The following is a 20,519-nucleotide window of genomic DNA, read 5'->3' on the forward strand; positions in this document are numbered from 1 at the left end:
GGTCCTGCCCCACGTGCCAGGCCAGCGGGAAGAGCGGCCGCAAACTCAAAGCACCTCTGCAACCCTTCCCAGTTGTCGCCACCCCGTTCGAGAGGGTGGGAATAGACATTGTGGGGCCCCTGGACCCCCGCACAGCACAAGGACATCGGTTCATCCTGGTACTGGTGGACCACGCCACCCGCTACCCCGAGGCTGTGCCCCTGCGAACTGTAACAGCTCCGGTGGTCGGCCGGGCCTTAATGGGGATCTTCTCCCGGGTGGGCTTCCCCCGAGAAGTCGTCAGCGACCGAGGCACAAACTTTATTTCGAAATATATGAAGTCCCTCTGGCAACAGTGCGGGGTCACCTACCGATTCACGACCCCCTATCATCCTCAAGGAAACGGACTAGTTGAGCGATTCAACCGCACGCTCAAGGGAATGATTGGGGGATTGGAAGAGCCCCTCCGTCGCCAGTGGGATGTACTACTTCCGTGCCTCCTCTTCGCCTATCGAGAAGTTCCCCAGAAGTCCCTCGGTTTTAGCCCTTTCGAACTCTTGTACGGGCACCCTGTGCGAGGGCCCCTCAGCCTAGTCAAAGAAGGTTGGGAGATGGCCCCCCTAAAGACCCCTCCAGACGTCTTCAAGTACCTCCTGACACTACGCAATCGGACCCGGCGATTCAGGGAAATGGCAAAAGCGAATCTTGAAGCCTGTCAGGAGGACATGAAAAAATGGTACGATCAAAATGCCTCCTCCGTCGAATTCGAACCTGGTCAACAAGTGTGGGTGATGTCCCCCACCGAACCATGTGCCTTGCAGGACAAGTGGACGGGGCCCTTCAAAGTGGTCGAACGCAAGAGCCCAGTCACCTATCTCATCGATATGGAGTCTCCCCGGAACCCCCTCCGGGTCCTCCACACCAACAGACTCAAACCCCACTTTGTGCGCTCGGAACTCAGCCTCCTGATGGCTACAGACAGTGGGGCGGAAGAAGACTCCGAGCCTCTCCCTGATCTCCTGAAGACTCAGGAGAAAGATGGTTCCGTGGACAGGGTCCGGCTCTCCGAGGCCCTCACCCCAGAGCAGCGCCAAGGCTGCCGGGACCTCCTGCTGCAGTTTGCTACTTTGTTTTCCCTCACCCCAGGGGTCACCCCCTGGTGCTTGCACGACGTAGACACTGGGGACAGTCCCCCTATCAGACACCGGGCCTTCCGCGTACCAGATCGGGTGCGGGCCTGCATCCAAGAGGAAGTATCCAAGATGCTCACGCTCGGGGTCATCGAGCCCTCGGACAGCCCCTGGGCCAGCCCGGTCGTGCTGGTCCCCAAAGCTGCTGCCCCCGGCACCACTCCTGAACTCCGATTCTGCGTCGACTATCGGGGCTTGAATGCTGTCACCAGGACCGACGCTCATCCCATCCCCCGAGCGGATGAATTGATCGACCGCATGGGGGCTGCCCGCTACCTCAGCATCTTCGATCTGACAGCGGGCTACTGGCAGATCGGTCTCACACCCCGGGCCCAAGAACGGTCCGCCTTTTCTACCCCCGATGGCCACTACCACTTCAAGGTCATGCCCTTCGGCATGAAGAATGCCCCAGCTACTTTTCAGCGACTAGTGAACCAGGTCTTGGCGGGGCTCGAGGAGTTCAGCGCCGCCTACCTGGACGATATCGCTGTGTACAGCCGCCACTGGTCCGACCACCTCCACCACCTCCGAGAGGTCCTGCAGGCCCTCCAGCGGGCCGGCCTCACAATCAAGGCCGGCAAGTGCCAAATTGGTCAGGGATCCGTGACCTACCTCGGACACCAGGTGGGAAGCGGTCTGGTGGCCCCTCTGCAACTCAAAATCGCTGCCATCCAGTCCTGGCAGCCCCAGTCACGCAGACCGAGGTCCGAGCCTTCTTGGGGCTCACCGGCTACTACCGGCGGTTCGTGAGGGACTATGGCAGCATTGTGGGGCCCCTCACGGGTCTCACGTCCAAAAACCACCCGAAGAAGATTAACTGGACCCCCGACTGTCAAGCGGCCTTCGAGAAGCTGAAAGCCGCCCTGTGCACTGCCCCTGTGCTCCAGGCCCCCGATTACAGTCGGGAATTCATTGTGCAAACGGACGCCTCCGACCACGGCATCGGGGCGGTTCTCTCCCAGCTGAACCCCGAGGGTCTTGACCAGCCGGTGGCCTTCATCAGCAGACGCCTCCTGGCCCGAGAACAGCGCTGGAGCACAATCGAGAGGGAGGCCTTCGCAGTGGTGTGGGCCCTCAAAAAGCTCCGGCCCTATCTCTTCGGTACCCACTTCCGGGTGCAAACAGATCATCGACCCCTGCAGTGGCTAATGCAGATGCGGGGGGAAAACCCCAAACTATTGCGCTGGTCCATCTCCCTGCAGGGGATGGACTTCACTGTGGAACATCGACCGGGCCAAGACCACGCCAACGCAGATGGCCTGTCACGCTTTTTCCGCCTCGACGAGGAGAGTCCCCAAGAGGATGGGTGACTCTCCCCGCCTTCAGCTGGGGGGGACGCATGTTGGACAGGCCACATGAAGGGCTTGCTCCCTCCCCGCATGACAGGGCCCAAGCCCCGGCCCTTCAGGTGTTACCCACAAGAACAACCCGCACCCCGTCTCCCGACGGAACTCCTGCCCCCGGACATCCATGTATCATGGGGCCGAACCACTACCGGCTCCCCCGGCCGGACCAGCCGCCATCTTGGACACTGCACCATGAGGCCGCGTGGCCTCAGCCCGACCCTAACCCTGGGCCTGGCCAGGCCCCGACATCCCGGCACCACCATCCACCCAGGAGGTGAACGGACCACTTGGCAGGTCAATGGGAGAAAGAAGTGTCGATGGCTCTCCCACGCCAGGTGCCGATCGCCCTCCAGCTCCCCCGGGCGCTGGCTCCACCCCCCTGCTGGGTGTCTGGACTCCCTCATCCCGGACCTTCCGACCTCCAAGTGCGAGGTTCCGGACATCAAAGGGCGCCAGACCTATAACTAGGGCAGCTCCAGAGCAGGGAGGCAGTTGTATCCTGGAGTCGAGAGACACCGAGAAGAACTCAGCCTTGACGGACTACCGGCGCTGCCGTAGCCCTGCCTTGTGAACTATCATCCTACCTGCTGGCGCTGCCGCGGCCTTCTGCATCCTCCATCCTCGTCGGGACCTGCTGGCGCTGCCGCGGACCGTTGTAACGACCACCTTCGTCGGGACCTGCTGGCGCTGCCGCGGACCGTGTAACGACCACCATCATCGGGACCTGCTGGCGCTGCCGCGGACCGTGTAACGACCACCTTCATCGGGACCTGCTGGCGCTGCCGCGGACCGTGTAATGACCACCTTCACCGGGACCTGCTGGCGCTGCCGCGGCCCGTCCAAAGCTAGAACATCGAGCTCGAGGATTGTGAGCTATCCATCACACCATCTCAGCTACCAGATTGGTAACCAGACTGTCCCGCTACCCCCTTTCCCAAACCAAGAAACTGAAATCGAGGGGACCCCTGAGTCCAGACCTCCTTGTACCATTCCATCGTACCTTAAGAAATCGCTTATAAAGAACGTTAAATCCTACCCTTGTGTGGTGTATATCTGTGGGGGGGAAGTTACTCATCTGTACGATCGCTGGAGACGGCTCTCCCCGGAGACCTCTTCCCTTGTCCTCGGCCGACCCTCCCGGTCTGTCTAACAAGCTGCTTTTGGTACAGGGGGCTGATATTGCAGCACTGCTGCAAAACCGGCCTCCTGTACCAAAAACGCCCTCTACTGGTCCAAAACCGGCCCTCACCCTTCTGGCCCTCGAAGAAAATGCCTGGTTCCCGCTACGGCCAGTCCGGCCCTGTCCCTGAATAATGTCATAATAGCAATAGTGTAACTTTTATATCTGAAACCCTATGCCAGCCCTCATTAACATGCTGAGTTACTTCAAGTGTCTGGGAATGCACCCTGCATTCAGACAACTCATTCCTCATTCTCGCCTCTCACTCACACTGCACTCACAGTGATCACCGTGTGCTCACACTGAACACCATGCACTCACAATGACCACACGGCACTTATGCCACTTGCCATGAACTCACAATGTTCTCTGTCCATTTATCCTGTGGTCACATGAGCACACCGCTCACATTGCACTCAAAGTGATCACTCTGCACTCACAATGCACTTGCACTGTTCATCCTGTACCTCACCCTGCAGTCACACGCGCGCACTAATCACCCTGCACTCATGGGACACTTCACTCACCTGTCCCCCTCACTGCTCACTCTGCAAGCTGACTCACACAAGCCCATCACTAACCAAGCATTCAATCATCCCACTGCTCTTACATCCACACACAAATTCATGTAGTCACCTCACTCACCCTGTAGTCAATCCTCTTACCCTACTCTAACACTGTTACATCTCTCACCGTGCACTCACATGGGCACTCCTGTCACCCACACCGCGCAGAGGGTTAATGTGCCTGCTACAAAGAACGTGTGCAATGCAGATCACATAACTGAGTGTGAGTACACTACAAGTAGCCCTAAAAAAAATGAAATGTTTGTCAGAAAGAGGTTATAGCGAGATGAGGTGCATTGTTGGCGAGTGGTAGTGAGGGAATTCATGAAGAAGGAGGAAATGGGGGAGGGGCGCCAAAAAAGACTTGCACCGTGCACGACCAGCCCTGACTGGGAGTCTTAGCCCACCCAGAAGTTCTGGTCTAGTTGCACCCCTGCTCCACCACATGCAAGCTTATGGGGCAATCACCCCGATTTTTATTTTAAAGGTACGTTTTCCCACATGTCCGTCTGTATGCAAACTAGTACTGCGTCTGATGAGCCAGAACTGGTGGTATACCCCAAACCTGTAAAAAGAAATCACACAATCCGGAACATTTGTTCATTCCCTTCATTTCCGATTCCTCCTCTCCCAAAACATTGCTTCTCTTCCTTTCACTCTTTTTCGGTTCCTCTTTGCCACTCTTTTTTCGCACTCTTTTCTCTATGCTGTCTCCAGTGGCCCCTATTCCGCCAGTTACCTCCCTTGTCCCAGCCAGGTGCTTGTTTTGGCCTTCCCGTCACACGTTGATTTTTAGACCCTCTTCCGTGATTTACAGCTATTTCCTCAGCTATCGACCCCAATAAAATCTTTTATTTATTCGCCGCCTCCAGGGCCAACTAAACATGCTACAAAAACTACTGGCTGCTTCCACCCAGCCATCGGCCCGGCAGGGTGGGGTCAGTTGCAATATGACCGTCCCCACTGCGCCCAGGCCAGTGATAAACTCTTTCGGGACTCCTTATTTTAATTTTAAAACATGGACGCACAAAGTTACGTGAAATTACAAGGGAAATTTCGATGTCATCCATGTTGGCACTTTAAGTTTCATGACGCAAAAGAGTGAATTATTTAACCTTAAGGTTCGAGCACCACAGTGCTGCGTTGTACTTCACGTCTGTGAGCTTGACTTCAATAGGGGCATCTCCGGTCTGACCCGGAAACGAACCGCAAAGTCTGTTAAGGTCATAGTACCAATATCGGCAACTGTTGTCACATAACACACAAGTACATAAATAAACCACATGACACCTTTTGTAAGTGGAGAAATATTGCTGCAGGTTTATTAGCATAACCAATATGCAAACATGGTGGGTTATCTTACGGGCGATCGCAGGGCAGGCCCACCCCTATGCCGCCTGCCCGTCTGATAAGCCTAAAGTACACCGTGGCAGTCGCCAATTGGTGTATACCAAATATTGGGAGGGGCCACCCCTCCCATCCGTGAACCACCAGTCCACTTGCTTACTCACGCCCCCCCCCCCCCCGTGAGAGGTGGGCGGAGCGTTCATGGCAGCCCCTGGTTGCTCAGACCCACAAACGCCCGTCGGCTAACGGGGCGCTGTAGTTCTTCCAGGGGACAACGCTAAGACATCCCTGGGTATCCTGGCTTAGCACCCCGCTGTGCTGCTGCATGAAGTACCCCTTGGCATGTGCAGACTCTGGATCGCCCTGTAACTCCTCCACAGCCTAGGGAGTGGCCACCGTCACTACCAGGGCCCCCCACCCAGACTACCCATTTTTACTTACAACCCGCAGCTGCCAAGGCTTCCCCGAGGTCCAGTAGAAATAAATCCATGCCTAGAGTTGAGAGGTGCACCCCATCTCCCTCCAGACACCCTGTTGACTTGGCGTGTAAAAGACCATGCCTGATGAAGCCAAAACCTCTTTGCTCCGTGAAGCTGTGCATGGCGCGATTAACTTTTCTCCTTGACACCTCGATGGCGTCCTCTGAGCGGGCTCCTCTTCAGGCCGCCCGTGGTGTAATTTCTGACCACCACAGTTCGCACGACCCCAGCATATTGCTCAACTGGCAGAAAGTGTCCCTCATGTTATGGAGCAAAGCTCTCCTCCCTAGTGTGGTCAAATCATTTCCACCCAGGTGTACCACCAATAGATTCGGCGGAGGCCACCCCCCTGAGTCTCTGCTTCAATTTCCTTGTCAATTCACTCCAGCGCAAGCCCGGGAATCCCAACCACGTGATGTCCGTGGCGAGGAAGTCATTCAGCCACTCTCTGACCTCCGCCCACTGCGCCAGTCTCGAGATGCTTGAATGGCCAATTACCCACACCTTGGTTCCTAATAAATAAAGAAATGATGGTTTGAACGTTTATTTATTGCAACCGTTACCACACAGCACAACACATCTAACATATATACATCTAAATAAAAAAAAAGTACCCGGCAAGTGGAGTGGCATACGCCTCTCTCCAAGTACCAACTCGTACAAGTCCAGAGAAGTGCCCCCCAGCCCTGAAGTCCACTCCTAGGGCCGCATGTATCATTTGAAGCAATGCGACTCCCAACGCCCTACCTTCTTGATACTCTCTGAAGACATGCTTGCTAGAAAAGCCGTGGTCGCCGCCCCTATTCTAAACGAGTGGCTGCTGAATCTTTTGGTCCCGTCTACCTGCCCTGACAGCCGTAGGCAAGCCTGCAAGATGTGGTCGACGTGAAACCTGGTGACCGGGAGACCATCCGGATGCACCAGTAGGTAGCTTGCCCCCAGCGGGCGACGTGCCAAGTAAGCTCTGACCCAGGCTATCGGACAATATCTTGCATCACCCAGGCTGCGTAACATGATCATCCTTCCCCGCCCGTGTTGGTCTGTTTTGGACTGCCTAATGACTATTTTGAGACAACCAGACTCCAGTTCTACGTCATTCACGTTCAGGGCCACCCCAGAGGTGTCTGTCTTAGATCGCGCCACCAGTTCCCCGATCCTGAAGGCCCCAAAGAAGGCCAGGGTGAAGCAGGCCGGGAACAGGGTAGCTTCGTACCCCGAGTGGGTGGCCCTGCCCATGCAATCGAGCATCCCTTGGAGGATAGGGTACCCAATAGGAGACCTGGAGTCAGGCGAGCGCGTGTTCGTCCTAGCCCACCCTTGCAATGCTGCTTTAATCACAAAGGCTTTGGTGGGGTCGAACTGTCCCCTTCGCTTGGCATGGTGGCTAATGGCAGACAGGTGACCCACGAACCAAGGATGCGATTTACCCCCATCCTTGGCCCACAGAAGGAATTGTTGAACTCTAAGTTCCATGACAGCCTGTTCCTCCTCCCATGCCCCGGTGATCTCACAGAATATCGCCACACAGCTCCTGTAGCGTTTCGCCGCCCTTGGGGCTAAGGACCGTTCCCCCAGTCCCCTCATCCGGAGTCCCACTTCAGCAGCAGCCACAAGTGTGGCGGGAAGGGGGTCCCCTCTTCTCTCGCGCTCGGCCAGGCCTCCCGGAAGCGGTGCCACTGAAATCGAGACAGAGAGTCAGCGGCTACATTCAAAACCCCTTGGATGTGCCTAGCCCTGCACTCCACATTGTTTTTTAGGCACGCCCTCACTAGCTCTCGCAGCAGGCACAAAACCAGGGGATAACTAGCTGACTGAGTGTTGATGGCCTGCACCACTGCAAAGTTATCTGACCAGAACAAGACTCGTTTAGCTGCCAGAGCCCTGGGCCATAAATGAAAGGCTACCACTATTGGGAAGAGTTCGAGGACAGTGATCTTGAACGTGATCTTCTTCCTGTGCCACGCATTCGGCCACTTCTCTGCACACCACTCCTTGTCCATAATCACGCCGAATCCTTCCCGGCCTGACGCGTCAGAGAAAAGTGCTAGTTCAGAGTTGCTGGCCCAGGGTTCGCGCCAGATGACTGACCCATTGAAGTTGTCTAGGAAGTCCGCCCACATCAGTAAGTCTTCCCGCATACCCCTGTTCAGCTTGACCATGTGGTGTTTCTTTTTGACAGGGGCAGTGGCTCTGGCTATCCTCCGCGCAAATGCCCTACCTGCAGGGATAACTCTGGCAGCAAAATTGAGTTTCCCCAGGAGGCTCTGGAGGGAACCCTGGGAGACCTTATCCTTCCCTACTGTTAGCCCAATCTGATGTCTCAGGTCCCGCACCTTGTCTACTGGCAGCCTGGCCTCACCTGCAACTGTGTCCAGCTCTATGCCTAGGAAGGAGAGGACCTGCGCTGGACCCTCTGTTTTCTTGGGGGCTAAGGGTACGCCAAGCTGCCGCATCAGCACCTGAAATTCCGTGAGGGCTGCCTTGCATTCCTGGGTGCCATCCTTCCCAATGAATAGAAAGTCGTCTAAATAATGCGAGACCCCAGTTACCCCAGAAGAATGCTGAAAGGCCCATTGCAGGAAGGAGCTAAAGGCTTCGAAGAAGGCACAGGAGACCGCGCACCCCATGGGCATGCACTTGTCAAAGAAGTACAGGCCGTCCAACTTGAAACTCAGTGTTACCCGTTCCGCTTCCTGCCTCCTGCCTCCTGACCCTCTACCCATGCAAGACACTACATGTCCCATAACGCCCTGAGGCTGGAGGGAGGGGTTGTGTGCCTTCCCATGCTGCTTAGCGCGCCAAGTTTAAAATCGAGCGTTTGTCGAACAATCAACGCTTGGCTTTCTAAGCTCCAGCGAACCACGCCGTGAATCCCAGTCCCGGAAAACATCTACGAGCCTTTTCACCCTGACACCGCCAATGATCCTTAAACGCCGCTCCTGTGAAGCGCCGTCAGCAGCCCGGCGTTGATTTCCTTCCTTTCTTGCCTTGGATTCTCCGTAGCCCTTTGTGCTCCAGCCGTGAGAAGCTGCCCGTCCTCCCTCTATTCCCTTCCTCCATCTAGCCTGCGGTGAAGAGACTGCTCCCGTCCCTTGCATCGCCCACCATTATTCTTTTCAGAGACTCGCCAGTGCGGAGAAAACATTGTTGCTCGGAGCATTTGGCGAAGGACCCGCCACTACATGCACCGTAAGAGAACTTCTTTGTTTATTATTCTGGTATAACCTGCACGCTTACCAAATTAGGTTCGGTCGCAGCAGAACCTATGAATCCTGTATTTTGAAGCCTGAACTATTATTTACGGACCAGCCCTTGTGGGTCTCAAACTCATTAATGGTGTGAAAGGGTTAGTCCTTGAGTGAAAGAGAAACTCGGGGGCAATGAAGTAACCCGTTTTGTTGGGAATTTTCTTGGCATCATTGTTAGTTTGTTCTTAAGGAGACGCTCAATGTGTTCTTAGAGTTACTGAGAACTCCGTGATACTCCGTGATTATTTGCAGACTCTCGTCCTAGCCTAAAGCACGGATTCTTCCTCTTATTTTTTGCTACAAACAAAGTACTGATCAAGAATAAGGTATTATTTGATACCACGTGCCTTATCTAGAAGACATCATTACTGGCTGGGCGCAATTATCCGCTATGTAAGTTTGAGAGAGCACACAACCAGTATTGTTATTATAAGTCAGTGTTCTTACACATGCTTTCTCCCCTCAGGTAAATTAATCTTGTCATTCTCTTTTTCTCTCCTGTTTAATATTTTTGTTCGCTACAGTCCCGCCTTCCTCTAATTACACCATCCCTGTTGATGTCATAAATAGCGTGGTCCTGCTGACGTCTCCTTTCTTCTTCTGGGTATCCCCTTTTAGGTCTATAACTTCAATAGTACAGATCTGAGGATATACCTTGTGGGGAGAAGTGAGACACTATCCTCGCTCCTGTGGACACTGGTTTTCCTGCGGTTCTGAGTTACCGGCCCGACACCCAGCAGGTGTTGGCTGCTCGGGTGCACTGGTAACAAATGAAAAGCTGACTCAATGTCGGCCTTCGCTAACCAGGCTCCTTTGCCAGCCCTCCTGACAAGGTCCAGAGCCGCGGCCAGCGTACAATATGACACAGAGCAAGCGCCCTCCTGAAGCCCATGGTTCACCGATTCCACCTCCGGGTAAGATAAGTGGTGGATCAGTCTGAAGGTCCCTAGCTCCTTTTTGGGTACCAACCCCAGTGGGGATACGACAAAGTTTTCTAGCGGAGGTTCCCTGAATGAACCCGCAACCTGCCCCATCCTTAATTCTTTCTGGACTTTCTCGAGCAAGACCTGGGGGAGGACTCTGGCGGATTTGAGGTTATCCGCTTCCCGGCCGTGCAGCGGGCCTACGAATGGGATGGTGAAGCCTTCGGAAAAACCCTCCAGCAAGAGTGCGCTATCAGTGGTGTTGGGATACTGCCTGAGGAGATGAAGCATGCAGTCAAGGTTGACTGGGGATGGCCCCTTGCAGGCGTGGGATGCGGACGCGCTGTGGAGTGCCGGCAGCGGGAGACCCATGGGGCCGGGGGGGAGTGGAGGCGAGCTGCTAGGCGACACGACCGGGCTGGAAATGGGGGGGGGGGGGCGCCGCTTGGGGTGGCAGAGCTGTCTCAGATGGCCTGTTTGAAGGTGTCAGCCGGCTTCTTATCCTGTTTGGACTGGCACGTGGTCGCAGCATGACGGCCCCCGCATTTGCTGCATGCATGTTGAAACCGGCACTTGCTCCCCCACGAGCATGCGCCTGCGTTGAATAGGTTGCATGTCCCTGGGGAGACTCTCTTGGCTCCACCCCTGCCACCTCCCCTGCACGCCCCCCGAAATGACTACCTAAAGGGTTTAGGGTTGGTCTGGCTGTTCCCTGGCTGAGCACCCCCTCCTCCCATGCCCTTAGACTGAGCGACTGTGCTCTGAGCTCCCCGTGAACCCATGTGACCCATCCACAGCTGGACTTCCTTCTGATCCCATTCCATTTCTGAGCATATAGCCATCTTTTTCCTGAATTCACGATCGTAGTTGAGCCACCCTTCTCCCCCCCACTTCTGTGCCTCAGTGTGGATTAACCGTTGGTACAAAACCAGCGCCTGCCCTTGCTCTGGAAATTTTTCCAGAATGACGGATTGTAGGATGGAGAAAGCGGACAGCCAGCTGTCTATGGATTTCTCTGGCCATTTCTGGAACCTGATCTTCTTATCATCCTCTTTCCCCCCAAGCCTGCGCGCGTCTTGGCCGTGCTGGCCCAACAGAAGTAATGAAAATATATCAAGGAATTCGCGCCTCCAGATGAATTCTTTCACTGCCATGGGCACTTCCCAAGACAACAAGCTGTGCCCCGACAGTAACGGGGCGTGGGTGACAGCCTTCTTAACTGCTGCCGGCTGGACTAACACTGGCGAAGCTGCGCTGCTGAGCTGCGTGGAGGAGGGAACACCCGTAGAGGGGGTAGTGACCGCCAGAGGGGTGGCGGCACAAAGTTGCCCAGCTGGCGGCTCACCCCCAGCAGTCTGCTGTCGCTCCCCCCTGACGGTATGTGGCCTGGCCCAATGGGCCCTACGGGTGCAACCTCCAACCTGTGAGCCACCCCTGATCCTGCTGCTGCCACCTCCGCACTCTTGCCAGTGATGCTGCATGAGGCACTTGCTACCATGGTCAACTCAGGGGCCTGCCGGCCTGTCCCCTGTGGCGCCCAAACGTTGGCTGCTGAGGACACATCCCCTCCCGCACAGTCTGCAGGTGGGAGTCCCCCGCCCTCGAGAAGCCAGCTCTGACCTCCTCCATGAAGCTCTTCAGAGTGTCATTGAGCTTACCCAAGTCTTCCGTGGTTGCAAAGTTAGCTTGAGATGGGCTGACGCTCGTGGGGGGGGCAGGCCCTACAGACGCAGGCTGTGGTGCGGGCACGATTGCACCTCTGGGGGTAAGCGCCGGACGATTCCTGGGTGGCGGCGCGTCCACGGGAAAGTCTTTTACAGTGGCCCTGCGAATCCGCTTGGACCGGGACGGCCCCGCCTCATCAATCGACTCCTGTCCCGTGCGAGGGCCTCCGGACACGACCCCAGAGTCGTCAGGGTTGCTGGCCTTCAAGAGGTCTGCAGCCCAAGCCAGGCCCTTGGTCTTGGCAAGATCGATGATAGCCGCTATCTGTGCGTACTGGGAGGTGCCCTGCTGCATTTCCTCTACCTGGGACGGCATCGAGAAGAGCGCCGGGGTACCATCGCTATGCATCCCTCGGGCTTGGGTCCTAGTCTGAAAGAGAAAACGATCGTGAGCTGCAGCCTGCAACAACGTGAACAGGCACACCGCACCCTCAGGTGTCCCTTCCGCGACGTCCAAACCAGATTTTACTTACTATCTAGATATAGCTAGCGCGACTGTCTGATCCGGACCTGAGAGATATCCAATATCTGAATTGAAATAAAGAGAAAAAGTTAGATCCCGCGCCCACAGGCGCTTACTCCTGTGCCAAAGGGCCGTTGGCTTGCTCTCCGTGTCCCCCACTGTTCCCACCGAGCCAACTTACTCTCCTGTTCACTAGCGAGAGGATCCCGCAACTCTGAGGGTCACCTGGCAGGATCTGTGTGAGAAATTAGAGAGGTTAGTTTTTTTTTTTTTTACTCCCTAGAATTCTCTAGCGTGCAACTGCCGCATTTCAAAGCATAATGGTGAACTTCAGGAGAACACCTTAGTTATAAGATGGACACGTGGCGATTGAGTAAATGGTCCAAAAACCTAAGGAGTACCGCGCCCCCAGCTGGAGCTCAACCGGTACCCCCTGCGCCGCTCGGTTGCATCCTCTCAGAGGGCTATCCCCCTCCCCAACCTGCTGCTCAACCGCCTCTGCCGATGGTTTCCTAGGGCCCCACAGACCCCCTACCGGTCACATCGGGGGGGGGGGGTTAACATTCTTTACCTTATCACACTACTGTGTAGCAAAAGGAAATTATTGCTACAGGTGGCAGTGTGTGGCAGCCAGATTATCCCCTACGTTGAGAACTGCAGCCCGCTGGGCCAGCCTGTCCAACAGCGTGTCTGACAATCACCGCATGTACGAGGGGGTATAGCCCGGAAATGCCGGGACGGGGGAGGCGGCCGTGCGGCTCGAACCAGACCGCAATCCCCGTTCCCGGCAATAGGTGGCGTTCTGGTGCCGCCGGTATACTCCGGAGCCTCGTTCTCGGGAGAGCAGGGTTCTCTTAATTGCATAAACGAGAGCGCTGGCACGACCCAAAGCTATTGGGGCGCTTTACATAGCCCGACGTTTCTTTACCCACTGAAACACGGGGGGAACACTGATTTGCCCAGGATCGCATCGTGTGACCACGACCTCGAGACTCGAACCCTGGTTTCTGGCCCAGCGGCCTCTCTAAGATGTAGCGCGAACACAGTCGGAAATTAAGTTCTTTGTATTATTGGTTTTGACCACGGACCGGCAAAGCCAGAGGTCTGAACTAGTCCTATAACACAATTTAAAAAAAAAAAAATTTAAAAAAATATTTAATAGCACAAACTCGACCGCAGGTATTGGACCTAGCGCCGTAATTACATTACACAGGCACGGGGATTTGCCCAGCCTCACCGGATGTGGGCGCGACCTCGAGGCTCGAACCTTCGTTTCCTGCACCAGTGGCGGCCGCGCAGCCGACGGACCTCATTCTCTCCCCGGTATTGGAGGCAGGCGGCACCAGATTAATAAAATGCAGGCGCGGAGGGGGGTGAGCGGATGTGCCCTGGATCCCAGGAAGTGGACGCGACCACGGAGCTCGAACCCAGGATCCTTGCCACTAAGGCTGCAGCGCAGTCGATGGACCACCGAAGCGCAGATCAAACGGTCCGAGCAACGCTGGAGATAACCCGAGGGCGCAGCGAGAGAAGCTAACTCACACGACAGCGCCACGCGGGAAGCAGGCACCCGCAATCGCGTGGGGCCTGCCGCTGACACGGCCTCTGTGCCGCACCTCCCCCTCAGCAGGGTCGCAATGCCGGAACCAGCGACCAGGTGCACGCAGGGAGAGCGCTGTCCAACCCCCCACCTGGTAGTATCACCAGCATCGCGGAGGTATGAAGTCGATGCTATTCCGCGGAGGCACCAGCTGCCGGGAACGGGGAGTGTGGGGGGGGGTAGCGGTCAGCATTCCCGGGACGCCAAGCAATCTAAAACAATGCCGACTCTCGCACCCTGGTCCCCCGCTCCGAGGTCGGCAGCACCGTGCACAAAGCGGAGATACCGGTGGAATCGAACCCCGGGGCCTCAGGCATGCACCGCATGCGCTCTGCCATAGAGCTACAGCCCCACAGCAAACAAAGCCGACTCTCGCACCCTAGTCCCCCGCTCCGAGGTCAGCAGCACTGTGCACGAAGAGGAGATACCGGCTAATCAAACCCGGGGCCTCGGCATGCACCGCATGCGCTCTCTCATTGAGCTACAGCCCCACAGCGGACTACCCATTCTTAAAACACTTGCGCCCCCACCACACACGCAATCGTATGGCCGACGCCTTGAGCCTAGCTCCGAGCACCGGCAAACTCACCGCACGAATGTTCCGAGGCAGCTGGGCGCACGACGATCAAGCTGTGACCAGCGGTCAAGGCGAGACGAGAGGGACAAGAGGGCGAGGAAGGGGCGGGGACAGCCTAAATACCCCTGCCCCTTCCGCCAGAAGTAGCCTTTTGCCGGACGTCTTCCCTGGCCGTGACCCAGGGACTAGACCGTCTACCCCCAGTGCCTTCCTGTGGCACTAAGGCGGCCGCCCTTTTAGGAGGGCTGCTGCGCAACCTCCCCGGGCAGCCTAGCAAACTTTGAAGTCTGAGACAATGAATTTCGTAGGCTGAGGAGTGTTTTTTAATCCGCCATCTATCTGAACTTGAAATCCTTTTTTGTATTTCAATTCTCTATTAAACTTTAGCAATAATAATCAAACCACGATCAGTAAACAAATATCTGCACAAAAACAGAAACTGTAAAAGATGCAATATGAAACTGACGGAGTGGCCTAGACTCAGGATGGCGACTAGGGCTACAACACGCACTACCAATTTAACAATATGTACATTCAACACAAATTTAATGAAAATTCTCTTCAATTCAGTTTAGCACGATATGAATTGAAATATCAAATCTTTAGTTATTTACATGAAAACAAACAATATCATAACAACATTGTGGTGTAGCAGAACTGTACAATAAATTGCAGAACCCAATGCATTTCAGGACGCTTGGTCCCTTCATCAGGGGTATTTATCTTCACACCAGTCAATACTACTGATCAGTTACTGACTCGGCTTCTGAAGATGACAGCTGGTTTAAAAATTGGCAGTGCATAGAACGCCTTAATCACAATTTTTTTGGAGCACACAATTGCATCTATAATTCAAATCACAAATCATATTTGTAATACTTCTCAGGCAGCGAGAGTACTTTGAAATTTAATTTTGTGTATGGTTATCACTCTGAGGATTCAAATAGCATTTACAAGCCATTTGGGGCATTGATCGAATGTTGTTTAAAGTTGTATTGATATAACAGACTTAGCGTTAAACTTTAGAACATATTCAGAGTGGCATGATAGACTGAATAAGTATACTTTTCGTGACGCTTGGTTGTGGTGCACTAGACGGAGTGTAACATGACGTCATTTTTTGATTTAGACTTGGAGTTTATTAATACCGCGACACCCATAAGAACTATAAGGAAGGAAGATATAGTTACAATACGGAGAGCTGTCTGCAATAAGGTATGGTTCTTTAATGGAAACTAATAATATTGTTACTAATGATCAAATGATTGGAACAAATGAACCTTTTGCCTCACAAAATCTAGTATAATAAGAGACTTTATGTTTTATTTAATTTGATAGGAACACATTTTGAGGAGCTTTGAGGTACTCGCGTCGGAAGACGTGGTTTGATACTTCTCACACGGGTTTTAGAGATATAAATACACTTTGGTTGCAGTGAAGGGAACTAATAGTTTGGTCACAATTCACTAGAGAACTGGATGTATAGGAAATAGAAGATTAATATTAGCTAATGCTTTGCGCTTAATATGATCTTCACAAGATATGTATTAAAATAAATACGAACTTATATTTGTAGTTGCATATGCAGTAACATGTTGCACATGATGAATGGCTTGAATAATCCATTTGCACAAGGCTGTCACAAGTGTGGGCTCTATGGTATAAATGTAATACACCATAGATTATTATTACAAATGCGTACTCTGTATTACTTCCAGCCCTGATGAAGCCGTAGGTTAATCCTACCACGGCGAAACGCGTTGGCATATGGGATTGGAGGAATTGAGGAACAATAAAAGAAGAACAAGAGCCCAACTGATTATTAGTGATTGCGTGTTTTATGATTTGTGATTTGAATTATAGATGCATTTGTGTGCTCCAAAAAAATTGTGATTAAGTTGTTCCATCTCTTGATTGAGTTTAGGGAAGTAGGGTGTTCTCTTCCCCTATCTTTTGGATGCACCTTAGATCTTGTGCTTTGAAGCTAATTCACTGTGATTACTATATGAGCGCCAGCATATCTCTTTACACCCAACAGTAACAGTGTATAGAATGCCTCTTCACGTAAATAGGTGCGCATGAACAGATCACACAACCGTGGGAACCTCTCAGTAAGACTGTAATGTCAAGGCCATAGTGTCAATTTCTTAGTTGTTGGCGCATACATAAAGCCTCTGGACTCCCTGTGTCCCGCTTCAACCGTTCAAAACTCTCTACTACTGCCGAGAACATAAACGTAGTGTATTCCTCATCTGAAACATAAGCAGAGGAAATTACAAAGAAGAAAAAGAAAACAGCATAAGTAAAAATGTCACATGTACCACAGTAAACTACAAAGATAAGCTGAAACATCCAAATTTAAACGTATTACAAAAACAAAAAAGTAATATGTAAATGATACATAACAGATTTATGCAAAAGATTGTTCACACGCGCTTAAGACCAATGTAATTTTTCGTAACTGTTATTCACAATACTGAAAAAAAGTAATGTGTGTGAATAACTAACCTTTGAGATAACCAAAGTCGCATGCGGCTATGGCTACTTAGGGGTCCATTAGGATGTCGGGCGGTGGCACCACCACGGTACTGGCGGTGTGGAAAAATGTGTTTTTCCGCCCGCGAGCAGTGGTCCTCACGTCCGCCATATTAGTATGGCCAAACATAGCCCATTTCCCGACCGCCATCAAAGTGCGCCCGCCACCGCAGCGGTGGGAGCCAATGGAGATTCTCCACCGTGCGGAATGACGTCCGCCCCGCTCAACAAATTAGGATGACCCAAACAAGCAGACGCACCGCAGCGAAGATACCACCCAACCAGAGACGGCGGAAGCTCGGCAGCAGAGCGCGAAACCAGAGTCCCGGTCCACACCACCCGGTCAGGACTGCCATGGATCCAGCTCTACACGTCTTTCCTGTGCTGTACCTGCTACATCACCAGGGACTAATGGACTGCCGCGGACGCCGCCGCAGGTACGAAATAGCACAAACACAACACACAACACATGGGCAGACACAGGGTCCAAATCCACATCAGACACCCTGGTAGGGACAGGGACACATCCACAAGGGCACCCACACATCACCCACCTGCCACCAAGTTACCCCTCTGCATCCTGGACACACAGCTACCGCCACCATGCAGCAATGTCCCGGTCACGTCACCGCAGTGGTGAACACAAGGGAATACATGCGCACAATGCAGAAGGCAGGGCCAGTGCCAGGCTTGGGCAGGGCACAAAGACCACAGGGCCACACCCCCTCCCACCACACACTAGCACACCCCATGAAGGCACATGCCATGTGACCCTCCTGTGCACCCCATGCACAACAACAAGCCAGGTCAAAACACACCCTGCACCACACAACAAGCAATCAGGGAGACAGACACTGCAAGAGTGGCTGATCAGGAACACACAACACACAGCACAGGGCCAGGGAAACACACACAACACCACAACACCACACTCAGGGAAACAAAAATGAGGACAAGCACCAAATGAACACATACAAGGAATTAACATCCAAATGGACACGCAGCCTGCATAGTCACACATACATACCACAGACTGACACACAGACACATACACACCCCACATGCCAACAGCAAAGGAGCACAACAAACAGGGAAACCAAAGTGGGCTGCACACAAATGGAAGGCCATGGAGACACACAACAAGCATGTGTATATCCCATGCAAGACAAGGAACAGAGAACAACACCCTCAGACCATCAAAGCACACATGGCTGGTACAGTCAGTGAGGTCAAACCACAGACATCACAGTGCAACAACACAGGGAGACAGCAAGGCAAACCATATATAGGCACAAGGATGAAAGGAAGGTCCTGAAGTCAAACTATGAACAGCCACACATGTATACAACTACTTCACAGGAGTACACCAGCAGCACCACACACAGGGCCCATTGACACACTCCATGACTGACAAACACCAGTAGGAATCTACACACATACCCCCCTCACACCAGTAGCACACAACACCAGTGCCAAACACACTGAAGGCTGGCAAAACTTGACAGTCAATACACACACAATCACACACCCTGGGGGTAGCCACAAACATCACCCACACACAGGGACGCCAGAACAAATGACTGCACAAAAGCAACAGACAAACACATAACCCGCGGGGAAGCCAAACACGGCGGGGCAGTGTCCCAGGAGCAGTTGCAATTATAGGCACCCCTCCCACCCGTTACAGGCTCATGGGGCATTTTTCCTCTTGAATACAAATGAATTGATTCAAGATACCTAATAAGGTATCGGATGAGTGCATTGGGAATCGACATACACTATATTACTCTTGACTATTAGTGTAAATTTGCACATCACATAAATTTCGTGAGTGTAGATAGGGATCTCGCTAGTCCTGAAGAAGAAGCCTGAGGAGCATCTAAACATGTTGACTGACCTAGGGGGCACAGCTCATTAAGGCATATTTACCTCCGTCCCCTCTTTTTCATAATACCAGCTCACAGGTGTATTAAAAATTATCTTCTAAACCGATGAGCCAGGTATTTTTTAACCTCACTCACCCATCCACTCCTGACCCTCGCACTCACTCCCCTACAAAACACATAGTCGTTTTCACAACAAAAAGGTGCTCCCGCGTATTCGCATGTTGTAGCACGCCCCGTCCCGTAGAGGGGCGGGAAGACCCCCATGATGAAGCATGACACCAAGGGTCCTTTTGGTGTGTGAGGGGTATTTAAAAACACTGTGTTTTTCCCACCATTGTAGGAAACGTACATTACCCGGGAGGACATGAGAAAAAATTTCTTGAAACTGTTCTGAGGGTGGATCTTTTTGGTTTGTAGACAAAAATCACATAGCAAACACAGCTGGACATCAGGGGATGCACACCAGGCAATGACAAGGCAACATACACGCACTGCATGCACAACAAGCAGTGTGTGCACACCAAGCATACCAGCCAAACACAGACATGAGTGACGGAACAGCAAACCCACACAACACCATACAGCACAGCACAAAGACAACAGCACACCCAGGAAGTGAAGCAATAACACAGCCAACACACATACATCCAACACAACAAAAACAGATGCACAAGTCTGGGACACAAAGGTGGAAACAACTTGACCAGAGGACTGGGCAGCACACACAGTTGAACTGCATAGGAGCAACCACGACTGACAAACAGCACCAGAACATCACATACCACCCATTGGTGAAATGCCCTGAGTGACACATTGACCCTGGCCAAATAACTGCACCACAAAGCACAGTGTCACAAATGAAGTGATGGGGATGCACACACACATGTAAACCAAGGTGACAGCTGACACCAAAGTGAAGTGTATTGCATGTCAGTAGGGGACATGGCAGGAGTGTACCATACACAAAGAGAGGGAGTGCAGACCCACAATGGGTAGGCATCTGAAGCACAGATAGGGGATGGTATGACAACACACACAACATGCCACACTGGAGGCAAGAAGGCACCATGTGACAGCAATTCATGAGAAAACACAACCACAATGGCAGTGTGGAACAGCAGGTCTGCATAGTCTCCACAAACAGCAACAAGACACATGGATGTGCAACAAAACACAACACTGACTTGCCAGTCACACACACTGCATACTCACAAGTGACAAAAACAACAAGTAGGAGTCAGCCAGAACTGCAAGGACACACCAACACACTGCACAGTGCACAAGATACAACTCACACATGTGCATACAACCACAGGCATACAACTCCTGAGTGACACGGGTGTGGTTGACAATGCAGGGTGCAGGGACATGCACGCATCAACACTCCTGACAAACTCACCCCCTTTACACTGCACACTACCTGACCATCCAAGAGCACACATGGAAAGTAAGCCATGGGACTAGGATGACTGGCAA

This window comes from Triturus cristatus, chromosome 1_1 (genome assembly GCF_964204655.1).
Source record: "Triturus cristatus chromosome 1_1, aTriCri1.1, whole genome shotgun sequence".
NCBI classification, from domain to species: domain Eukaryota; kingdom Metazoa; phylum Chordata; class Amphibia; order Caudata; family Salamandridae; genus Triturus; species Triturus cristatus.